General features: G+C 40.5%; 1 protein-coding gene across 37 annotated transcripts in view; it reads left to right on the top strand.

The window, feature by feature from the left end:
* MAP2 (microtubule associated protein 2) overlaps positions 1-12,659 on the top strand; it is a 334,330-nt gene that overhangs the window by 81,149 nt on the left and 240,522 nt on the right. For 36 of the 37 annotated variants that reach the window (XM_083703182.1, XM_083703157.1, XM_083703180.1 and 33 more), the window contains exon 2: positions 1,106-1,155. The exons of the other annotated variant lie outside the window; for it this stretch is intronic. The gene's annotated coding sequence lies outside the window, so the exon portion shown is untranslated. The remainder of the gene's footprint in view (positions 1-1,105; positions 1,156-12,659) is intronic. 37 annotated transcript variants of the gene reach the window in all.

The raw sequence follows: 12,659 nt of genomic DNA, 5'->3' as shown, positions 1-12,659 counted from the left end.
TGGCTGCAGAGAATATAATCAATCTGATTTCGATGCTGCCCATCTGGTGATGTCCATGTGTTGTTGGAAAAGCGTGTTTGTGATGACCAGCTTGTTCTCTTGACAGAACTCTATTAGCCTTTGCCCTGCTTCATTTTGCTCTCCAAGGCCAAACTTGCCAGTTGTTCCTTTTATCTCTTGACTCCCTACTTTAGCATTCCAATCCCCTATAATGAGAAGAACATCCTTTTTTGGTGTCACTTCTATAAGGTGGTGTAAGTCTTCATAGAATTGGTCAATTTCAGTTTCTTCAGCACCAGTAGTTGGTGCATAAACTTGGATTACTGTGATGTTAAAAGGTCTGCCTTGGATTCGTATCGAGATCATTCTATCAGTGGTTGTTAGGTTGCTGAAAGTTAAAAGGACTTTTCACATTTCTACAGAATTTTTTTTCAAGGTTTCCTTCTGAACTAAAAGTCATATTATGTGGGCTCTACAACAATGCATAGGATTTTGTACAGTAAGCGTGCAACTTACATTTTTCAGTAAGTAAGCCTTCAACTTTTTTTCCTGGACGCCAAGCCCCGCTGAATGTGCACAAGTTAAATGCACATAGGTTGTGGGCTTATTGTAAAGCAGTTTTTCATGGTTGAGAGAACAGAAATGCTCTAGGGAGGAGCAGGACTGTAGTCCTTGCCATATCCAATATACCACAGGTACTATATTACTTTGGCATGATTATTCTGCTACTCAATCTGTTAGCATTGAGTAAAAAGGCCTTCTGGACTGTACTTTTTAAGGATGTAGAGGGGCATTGTTTCTTGTCTGGTATTACAATTTACCTCTGTTTTATGAAATTATATTTGTTTGGTCAGTGTCATATAGAGCGCAGTATAACACTGGGTCGTCCCCCCCCCCAGTATAGTCTTTGCTACGTTTTGCCTTTATCACTTAAATGGTCAGTGTCATATAGAGCGCAGTATAACACTGGGTTCCCCCCCCCCAGTATAGTCTTTGCTACATTTTGCCTTTATCACTTAAATGCTGGCATAGCATGTCTGAAAACTGGACCATATGAGTATTTTCAGTTTCTAACTTTAATTAAGGTTCCCTCTCTTTCTTTTAGACTGTAGAAAACCTGCCGAGGTATTCACTGGCTGGCAAATCTACCCAAAGGTAGGTATCTTTTTTGTGATGGTCTAAGCCCCATTACCGTGCACTGTAAAAATATTCTATGGAGGTCTGATTGATCTGGAACAAGTTCCTTATTACAAAGCTCTGATCTCTATGCTACCAAAGAGAGAGAAAGAACTTAATAGATTCCTTCTAAGAATGTATCATGTGAGGATGCAGGTGGGGGATTGCATATTGAACCCTTCAATCCTGTGCATGCTTACTCAGAAGTCAGTCCCTCTGTGTTTAGTGGGACATACTATCAGACAAGTGTACCTAGGATTGCATCCTAAATATTCTGCCACATCAAAAAGTCCCTGCCCATAAGTAAGGCACAAGAATGTCTAGCCTAGGCTTCTTGTATGCTTTTAATTATTATTATTATTATTATCATTATTATCATTATTATCATTATTATCATTATTATCATTATTATCATTATTATCATTATTTATACCCCGCCCTCCCCAGCCAAGGCCGGGCTCAGAGCGGCTTACAAGCAATAATAAAAACAAGTTAAATGATTACAACTTAAAAACAAAATTAAAATACAACATTAAAATATTACAACATTAAAATAAAATGTAGCCTCAACGCAGGAGGAGAAGGAAAGAAAAAAAGAAAGAGAGGGAGGGAATCAAATTGGCTCCAAGCCAAAGGCCAGGCGGAACAACTCTGTCTTACAGGCCCTGTGGAAAGAAATCAGATCCTTCAGGGCCCTGGTCTCATGAGGCAGAGTGTTCCACCAGGCCGGAGCCAGAGGTGAAAAGGCCCTGGCTCTGGTTGAAGCTAATCTAACTTCCTTAGGACCCGGGACCTCTAGGGTGTTGCTATTTATGGACCTTGAGGCTCTCCGTGGGGCAGACCGGGGGAGGCGGTCCTGAAGGTACGAGGGTCCAAGGCCGTGAAGGGCTTTAAAGGTCAAAAGCAGCACCTTAAATCTGACCCTGTACTCCACCGGGAGCCAGTGCAGCTTGAAAAGCAATGGGTGAATATGCTCCCATGGCAGAGACCCCGTGAGGAGCCTCGCTGCAGCATTCTGCACCCGCTGGAGTTTCTGGGACAGCTTCAAGGGCAGCCCCGCGTAGAGCGAATTACAGTAGTCAAGCCTGGAGGTGACCGTCGCATGGATCACTGTGGCCAGGTTGGGGCGGGAGAGGTAAGGGACCAACTGCTTGATGCGGCGAAGGTGGAAAAATGTCGCCTTGGCTTGTTGCTGTAACCTGCATCTCCATGGAAAGGGAGGCGTCAAGGATTACACCCAAACTCTTAACGGAAGGCAATGGCACTAATTGGGCCCCCGCAAGAGAAGGGAGTTGGTCCCTCATCCCCATGCCATCCCGATCCAAGCATAAGTGCCAACATAAAATCCCCTCATTTGATTTTGCAGTTTCATAAGGATCATGCCACGAGCTTCTGAATTCAACAAACAAAAAGAACACACACTCTCTCTCTCTGTATAAAATGCTGAAGTTATTGTTGACTCAGACTAAGTGTGGGTGGGTTTTGGAATGGGGCACAAACTCCATAGAAAACAAAACTCCCACAGTGAGTTTGCTGATTTATTTATTTATTTACAGATACTTTTGCTTTCAGAGAGACCTTATTTTACTCCCAGCTTCCGTTAAATACATTAAAAAGCTGGGTACGCTGAGTCAAATGCTGTAGCTTGAGTCCAAAACACAGCATTTTGCTTTCTTACCATTTATCAGATTTAGGTGAACAGCTGCCAAGAACGTTTTCCAGCAAAAGGAGCTGGTAGACATTCTGTCAGCTATGAGGCAGGATGGATTTGTTCAGGGTTCTGACCTTTTCTTGGTCCAATTTTATGCTGAAGCTTATAGAATCATAGAATCATAGAGTTGGAAGAGACCACAAGGGCCATTGAGTCCATCCCCCTGCCAAGCAGGAAACACCATCAGAGCACTCCTGACATATGGTTGTCAAGCCTCTGCTTAAAGACCTCCAAAGAAGGAGACACCACCACACTCCTTGGCAGCAAATTCCACTGTCGAACAGCTCTTACTGTCAGGAAGTTCTTCCTAATGTTTAGGTGGAATCTTCTTTCTCCCAGTTTGGTGTCATCTGCAAATTTGATCAGGATGCCCTTGAGTCCATCATCCAAGTCGTTGATAAAGATGTTGAATAAGACCGGGCCCAAGACAGAACCCTGTGGCACCCCACTAGTCACTCTTCTCCAGGATGAAGAGAAACCATTGATGAGCACCCTTTGGGTTCAGTCAGTCAGCCAGTTACAAATCCACTGAGTGGTAGCATAGTCAAGACCGCATTTTACCAGCTTCTTTACAAGAATATCATGGGGCACCTTGTCAAATGCCTTGCTGAAACCTTGTCGTACCACAGATATGCATGCCACCCAAATACATTGTTAAAACCTTCTAAGTCCAAAATGTCTGTGTTCTCAAGAAGGAGCCATTCTTTCAGCCAACAAAATGTGGCTGATTCATAGTAAAGTTTGAGGTCTGGCAGGGCAAATCCACCTCTTTCTTTTGCATCAGTTAATATTTTAAATTTTATTCTGGGCTTCTTGCCCTGCCAGACAAATCTAGAAATATCTTTCTGCCACTTCTTGAAACAGTCCATCTTGTCCACAATTTTCAGTGTTTGAAACAAAAACAACATTCTTGGCAATACATTCATCTTTATAGCTGCAATGCGACCCAACAAGGAAAGCTTCAAATTTGACCAAATTTCTAAGTCTTTTTTCACTTCCTTCCAACATTTTTCATAGTTATCTTTAAATAGGTTCCCATTTTTAGCTGTCATGTTAATCCCCAGGTATTTCACTTTTTTAACCACAGTCAACCTGTCTCATTCTGAAACCTCTCTCTTTCAATCGGTGTTAAAAATTTTTCTAAGACCTTAGTTTTTAACTTGTTTAATTTAAATCCTGCCACTTGACCAAATTCTTGAATTAGTTCTAAAACCCTTTTAGTACTAGATTCTGGCTCCAGTAATGTCAGTACTAAGTCAAATGCTCTCAGTTTGTACTGTTTGGCTCCGACCTGTATACCTTTAACTAACCGGTCCCTTCTAATCATGTTCAGCAGAACCTCCAGGACCAATATAAAAAGCAATGGGGAAATTGGGCACCCCTACCATGTCCCTTTTTCTATCTTAAATTCTTCCGTCACCACATTATTTACAATTAATTTAGCCTTTTGTTCAGAGTATATTGCACCTATACCATTTTCAAAACTTTGGCCTGTAGGTTCTTTTTCATAAAACTCCAAGAGATATTGTCAAAAGCTTTCTCCGCGTTCACAAATATCAGAACTGCTTTCGTGTTTATATTCACTTCTAATTTTTCCAAAATATCAATTATGTTCCTCAAATTATCAGACAAATGTCTTCCCGGGAGAAAGCCCGCTTGATCTTTATGAATCTCTTTTCAATCTCTTGGCCAAAATGTCAGCAAAAATTTTGTAATCCACATTAAGTAACGATATAGGGTGGTAGTTCTTAAGTTGAGTCTTTTCAGTCTCTGTTTTCGGTATAAGTGTAATATACGCCTCTTTCCACGACTCTGGTGCCCTTTTCCCTTCCAGAATTTCATTGCAGACTTCCTTCAAATGTTGTAATAACCACTCTTTCAAAGATCTGTAATATCTAGAAGTCAGCCCATCCGGTCCCGGAGATTTGCCCAATTGCATATTTTGAATGGCACCTTCTACTTCCTGTTCAGATATAGTTCAACAATAATTTACTTTCTTGAGAATTTTTTTGTAATCCATTTGTCTTCAGAAATCGGTCTATGTCCATTTCTTTCTGTGGCCCTTGTGAGTATAGTTGTTTGAAGTACCTCTGGAAACAATTTCTAATCTCAATTGGGTTATGTATGTTCTTTCCTTCCACTTCTAGATTTGTAATAGTATTTAATTTTTGTCTGTTTTCATTTGCCAAGCCAGCAATTCCCCACATTTATTAGCTGATTCAAATGTTTTTTGTCAAGATGAATTTCCTGATTCATCATTTCCATGTATTGTACTTGATATAATTTTATTTCTCTCAAAATCTCCTGCAACTTTGGTTTCACTCTCAATTTCTTCTCACTTTCTTTTATTTTCTCCAAAATTTTATCTTTCTTCTCATTTTGACTTCTCTTCTTTATTGCATTCTGTTGTATCAAAAACCCTCTCATAACAGCTTTGCTTGCGTCCCAGATTATTCTTTTTTCTACATTAGTGTTCATATTTATTTCAAAATAATCTTTCAAAGTTTTTTGGGCCTTTTTGTACACTTCTTCATCTCTAAATAAGGTGTCATTCATCCTCCATCTGAAGGAGCCAGCTGACAATTGCTTCATCTCCATCCTTACAGCGTTATGGTCGGAGCAAGTTTTTGGGCAGATTTCCACTTTCTTTATCTTTGGTGCCATTCCTCTAGTTGCCCATATTTGGTCAATTCTAGGCCAAGTCATCTTGGCCTCAGAAAAGAAGGTTCCCTCTCTTCCCAAGGGGTTTTTTGTTCTCCAAATGTCTACTAAATCCATATTGTCTGTCATCTCAAAAAAAGTTTTTGGTAGTCTACCATCCTTGGTAACTACCTGTCTTTGTGCCTTGTCCATGTTTGTAGATACTACTCCATTCATGTCCCCCATCAGAATCAAATTGTAATCCAAATAGTCCAATAAGATCTCGTGCAACTTTTTAAAAAATTCGGATTTCCCCTCATTCGGTGCATAAATCCCTACAATCAAAAAATTTTCTCCTTGAACTTGAATTTCAATTGCCAGGAATCTTCCTTGTTCATCTTTAAAAATTAATTTCAGTAAGAATCTCTCCTTTGCATATATCACAACTCCTCTTTTTTTTACTTTGTCAGATGAGATAAACTCCTGTCCCAATCTCTTATTGATAAGTAGTTTTCTATGTAATCTTGTTACATGTGTTTCTTGTAGACAAATCAAGTCCAATTGTTCCTTTTTTAATAAGTGAAAAACACTTTTTCTCTTCCGAGGGGAGTTAAGACCATTACAATTCCAACTTAAAAGTTGCAGAGCCATGATGGGGTTACTTCGCTTTACCTCCGACTGCACCAAGTGTCTGTTCTTGTTCTGTTAATTGTGTCTCTTTCTCTGGTCCGTGCAGTCCAAAAGATAGGTTTGCTATATCTAGTATTCCTTTTTCCTTTTTCCAGTGCTCTTGGCTCTTCTCCGGATTCCACTTCTTTCTGAAGATCTTCTTCGTGGTCTCTCAGAAACCTGTCTTTGTTGTTAAATGATCTTATTTTTATCTTTCTTCCTTTATATTTAAAAGATAGGCCTTGGGGAAACTCCCACCTAAAGAGAATTCTATTTCTTCTCAGCAGGGCAACTAGGTCTCTGTAGTTTAGCCTTAAGTCCAAAAGATGTTTTGGAATGTCCTTAAATATCTCCACACTTGAGTCGTCAATTTCCAGAGTCCTTTGATAGTGCAGGTTCAAAATTTTGTCTCTCTCCTCTTTTGTTCGAAAAGTAATCAAACAGTCCCTCACCTTGTTCCTCCTTTGTCCTTTTCCAAGTCTAAATGCACTCACTATCTTAAATTCTTCCTTCCCCAAGTCCTGTTGCCAAAAATCTGTAAATTCTTGTGTAAGAAAGTCAGCCAGGTTATCTTTCTCACGTTCTGGTACAGCCCTGATTCTTAAATTTCTTTGTTTCTCTTTAAGTTCAGTCATGGACAATGTCAAACCGTGGTCCTCCAATTGCTTGTATACTGGTGGTATCTTCTCTTGAGTAGCAGTTGCAATATCCTTTGCTTCTTCAGAAATCTTTCGGGTCAAGGCAGATTCCTGTAATAATTTTTCAATAGACTATGTATTCACCTTCTGTCCCAAATTATTAATGCTTGTGGTATTCAAATCAATTTTAGCTGATGCTTCAGCTACTTGTTTATTTGTCTCAGCTACTTGCTTAGCTAAATTTTCCAAAGATTCATTAATTTTTTCTTTCCTGTGCCATTTCATTTCTCAGATGAAAAATGGGACAACGTGTATACGTTTAAGGATGTTAACAGTGTTTTTTGCCTACATTCTGCCACTGGCCTAAGAAAGCTTTCCATGCTCCCCCATCTATCTTGAGCACCCACATTCTCCTGCTGCAGGGCCTGAGCTTCTGCCTTTTCACCCAGCCCAGACTTTGCTGGGGTTGCTCTGGACATGAGCCCTGTAGAAGTACACTTAGCAGGGAAGCTTGCATGAACGTGGAAAGTCCTTACTATCGAAAGGTCCTGATGATTCTTTGGGAAATCTGAAGTAAAACAAGACAGGTCTGGCTTGGATGCCTTTTGAGTTCCTCTTTTCCTTGCATGTAAAGGATACTCTGTGAAACATTTTTAGAAAGTTTCCCCCCCCCATTATCCTGCTTTGACTTCCAAATATAGTATCATTTGATGAAATGGCTTCTAAAGTTTGAAATAAAGCCATGAAAAGTGGTTTTTTTAGGGCTTCAAATTTTATTCAGCTTCAAACAAAGAATGAGTCACCTCACACTTTACATTGATTAGTTATTAGTGGGGAATCAACTTTAATCCCAGAGGCTAAGAGGCTAAGAGGCTAAGGGTTGGTGTTTTTATTTTATAAAGCTGTTCTTGACTGGTTGAGAGCCTTCATTTTCTTTATCATGGGACCTAGTTGAGGATTGCTCATGCAACAAGCACTCAGTGAAGGCTCCCCTTCAGCTAGATTTCCCCCTGGGCATTCTTGTACAGAAAATGATCTGAATACATAAGAAAATTTCAACTCAAAATACAGATGCTGGTAAGAGGCTCTAGATGCAAGCATAAAGGATGAAGAATAATAAATCACTTTTCTGCCCTTTCAAGACTAAAAGGTCCCAAAACATTTTCTATCAGTTTCTTGTGCTGTCATTTATATATTATTCTTACTTAAGAGAAGAAAGAGAGAGAGTTTTATTTATAAAGTTAGAATAAATAAAATCACAGCATCTAAATATAGATTTTTAAAGTAGCACCAAGGATTTAGTAAGCTTAGAAGGATGGTGTGGTGTTAATTAGCTGTGAAACTAATGGAGGGTTAGTAGCAGTGAATATTGTGGCTGTTAGTCTTTGACTGAAGCTGAACAGGGGGTGCTCTTCCTTAGGAAAAAACTTTTCCTTCCTAATTTTGGCTAATGCTCTTTGCCTTACACTCTGTGGGTTGATGGGCCTTGATCAGATGGGAGGGAACTTAGGGGTATGCTGTACCTGCCACAGCAGCACCAAGTAGGTCCTCCCAGGAGATGCCTAGCTGTGTGTATTGTGAGCCTTCAACCAAACGTCAGGGTAACTTTGGAAGTTCCTCCTAAAGTGAAGAATCCAAGGAATGTCAAGGGTTACCAGCAAACAAAAAGTCCTGAAAAGAATGGTGATACTTACCACAGATGTTTTTTGCATGTCCTTTCCATTGTGTAAGCGAAGGGCAAAGTCAGGTGCCCTACCATTGTGGGGCTTGGATTTTAGCACTCCCCCGTTAGATTGATATTAAATATCACTATGCCCAGAACTTGACATGCTTCCTGAGTGCTGTGGCTTGTAGAACTGGACTGGTCAGCAGAGAGTTTCCTTCAAATGAGTAAACAAAACAAACATTTTATCTACCTTTGGAGAGCACCGTTGATGAATGCTTTACAGCCCAATTTTGGTAATAGTATTTAATATGCATTAGGTACTACTGAGAACAAAACGAAAACCCCTCCCAAAGGGGATGATAAAATAATCACATTTTTTCCAATCCAGATACTCTGTTAATTTGTATCTAGATACCCTCACTTAAGTTTCCAAACTACAGGTAACAGATTACTTTCCCCTGAGGAGATAGTTAATTATATACTACACATAGTATGTAATTAAAGGATGAGTTCTACCCCCTGTGCAAGATTAAAGACTGTATACTGATATGCAAAGCATTTGATTTTATGCGTATTTATGATCATTCCACATTAAAAAGATGCACAATCACATTCATTCTTTTGAAGGAAACTAGTTAGTCAAGATTTAATCAGGAAGTAGCATATTTGTAACCTGAAAGATGAATAAATCCTTCTCACAGCCATGAAACTGCTACCTGAGGAGTTAAGGACAGATGACCAATTTAAGAATCAAGGACAGAACATCCTTTGTAGAATTAAGGTACTTAAGCTTTGGATTTGCTTCACTGGAGCACTTTTGAGGAACAGAGTCTCAGAATTTTTAGGCAGATTTTCTAATGGTGAAATTTGCAGAGCAAAGCTCTGCCTATTAAGAGCTGGTGTTTCACTATTGCTCCACCTTGTCAGCACTGCCTCAATTTGATCTGACGGGCAAGAGATTAACAAACTTTGCAGCCTAATAATGTTTAACAGGAGATAACAGAAATTGAACTAGAACTCCTCAGCTAAGGTAGGTTTTCAAAAACTCTTTGTGACTCCTGGAGATGTGACTCCTGGAGATGTTCCCATGAAAAAAGAAAGCAGAGAGAGAAAGATAATGTTTGAGTAGACCCCAAGGTAAAACAATATCGAGCACATTATATTTGCATGGAAAAACTTTATCCACAGGATAATTTTGCCCTATGTCCTCAGCGTCTATAGGTGGATCTCATTTACTTCAAAAGAGATAATATTTTTTTAAAATGGGAGGGGCATACACTGAATCAGAATATCTTGCAGCCATGTGAAAATATATTTAGGGGTAGAGGTGTGTGGTTTACAGCAGAGATGAGTGCCACAGCCCAATGGCCACCTTTGACTGGACTTAACCATCCAGGGGTCCTTTACCTTTACAGCAGTCAGCCTCCATAATAAGAGTATTATAAGAAAATAGAGCACTTTCCAGTTTACTGGATTTTTGTATTTCCCTTGCCAAAGAACCCAGTACAATTTGAATCACATTCAAATGTGAATTTGATTTTGTATTTTATTTGTATATTAATTAAAATACAATTTATCTCCTTAAAAAAAAGACTCCCAAAGTGGCTAGCAATCAAGTTAAAATCCACAATAAAACATCAAGATACATAAAATAGTAAACAGAAAAGAGAAGAAACCATGAGAAGATCAGCACAGCAAGTAAACTATCATCAGATCAGTTAACTTCGAGATCAGCAGTTTCGTTAACCACCATACTGGTCTGAACATGGCTTAACTGGATGGTGGAAGGCCAGTAATGTTGGGGGCAAGGAGACCATTACACAATTGTGGCTCTATGACCCAAAAAAGTCCCATCTTACTTGCTGTACCTCAGATGATGGAGGAAACAGAGAAAGGGCTTCAATTACATGTTCAGATCAGTACTTGTGCATGAAGATGGTCCTTGAGATATCATAGTTCTACACTGGTTAGGGTACTCAGAGATTAAACCTGGACTTTGAATTGAGCCTGGAAGCCAGTGGGTAACCAATAAAATAAGACTGGATAAAAGTGGCGGGAGGTGCCTCTTGCTGGAGTCCCATAGAAAGCATAGGCACACATCCAAAAGACATGTGCACAATATGAAGCGTATTAACAGAGTCAGCGAAAGCAAAATTGTGTAGGAATTGTGGCATCAAGTATTTTATTATTTACAGCAAAAGAAACAAAAGAAACGCATTTTGCGTGAGCTCCTTCTCACACATCCTCTCTAGCCCTTAGCTGGACAGAGAGCAAAAGCGGAAGTTTGTCAGCTTGACTTCCGCTCACACACACAGTGATAAGAAATGAAATCACCTGATCACGTGACCCTCTGCAACAGTGGCAGTGGAAAATACTAACAAAAAGTTATCCATACACCTTGTCCTAGTCCATACTGACTTCAGCATAACTATACATCATTGGAAAATTCATATACAGCACGTTACAGCTGCCCCAGCTGGATGCGACTGAGGCAGGGCTGGCTAACTTGTGACCTTCTAGATGTTGTTGAACTCCCACCAGACCCAACAAGCATGGCCAATGGCCAGGGATGATGGGAGCTGTAGTTCAGCAACACCTGGAGGGCCATAGGTTCCACTCCCTGCACTATGTATGGAATGAATGAGAGGTCCATTTTTTCAAGGTAAGTCTTCAGCAGGTGAACCAACCTAAGCTGCTAAGAGGCACTCTATAGTCTTACATGAGCTTCTGGATGCAGTGATGGATCCTGGAGCACACACAAGCTCTGACCCTGATTTTTATGGTGCAACACCAACCCAAACAGGTTGGACACCCTAAAACTTATTAGTGTTCCTTCTGTTTTCCTTCATATTTTGTAAAAAAAACAAACAGAACACCTTTTGAAAGAGTTAACAAAGATACCTTGGAGATACGTGTGCGACATTCAGTGTAACATTTTCTGGCTTCAAACCATTGGGAATAGGCATGATACAACCTTTCTCCATGAGTGTGTCCATTCAGGTGTTAAATACAATAAATAGAATAAAAATTAATTCCCCTCCAGTTGCTGCACAGTATGTTGCACATATTGTCACTGAGTCATCCACTAAGATTTCTGGTTCCTTTTTCTGCCAGGTTCCCTCCCCTGCTGCCAAATTTTCATCAGTTTACATTTTCGTACGTTGACCTCTGTTAAATCCTGTGGATGCAGAAGCAAAAAGTGTGTTTGGGGAGAACAAAAGGGAGAGGTAGAGTAGGCAACATATTAGAACTAGTATTCTGTACATTGCTTCTATCACTGATTGATTGTGTGTCTCACGGTTTTCACAAAATGCCCCAGAGTCTCCCACGAGGAAAAAAAAAAGATACAATCTGCTGCATGATACTGAATTTACTCTTATTACTGAAAAAAATGTGCAAGCTTTTCTCTTAAACAAAGTTGATGTTTACTCCCTTTTAAGAAAGAGGTCTATACCTTTTAATCTCCTGAATATGAGAAACAGCAATGTATCAAACAAGAAAGTAGCCAGACTTTTAAATTAGTGCTGTACCTGATAATTAACATTTAATGTACTGTATTTTTTGTCCTATAGGGCGCACCGGCCCATAGGATGCACATCGTTTTTTTGGGGGGGAAACGAATAAAAAAAAATTATTTCCCCAGCCGCGGCTGCCGCCCCAAGCCTTGCACACACCTGCCCGAAGCACGGGGCACTCTCCGGAGGGGTCCGCGTGCTTCGGCTGCAGGCTGCCTCCCCAAGCCTCGCGCGCCGGGCGGGACCTTCCGCTGGGCGCACAAGGCTTGTGGACACTTGCCCAGGCTGCAGGCTGCTGCCCGCAAGCCTTGTGAGCCCGCGGGAACTCCCACTGGGCTTGCAAGGCTTGCGGATAGCTTCCTGAAGCCTGGAGAGCGAGAGGGGTCAGTGCGCACCCTTGCCTCTCACTCTCCAGGCTTCAGTGAAATCCTGCATTCGCCCCATAGGACGCACACACATTTCCCCTTCATTTTTGGAGGGGAAAAAGTGCGTCCTATGGTGCGAAAAGTACGGTATCTTCCTGGGTTTTCTTTTTCTTCAACTTCTTATTTGTTGGAGGGCAGAGGAACCAAAACTAATGCAGTAACAATGGTCTGTAATTACACAGCATGTGGTCCCTCTGGGATGCCTCTCCACCATGGGAT

The sequence above is a fragment of the Podarcis gaigeae genome (assembly GCF_964106915.1).
Source record: "Podarcis gaigeae genome assembly, chromosome: 1".
Lineage (NCBI taxonomy): Eukaryota > Metazoa > Chordata > Lepidosauria > Squamata > Lacertidae > Podarcis > Podarcis gaigeae.
This window is presented reverse-complemented; position numbering and strand designations above follow the sequence as displayed.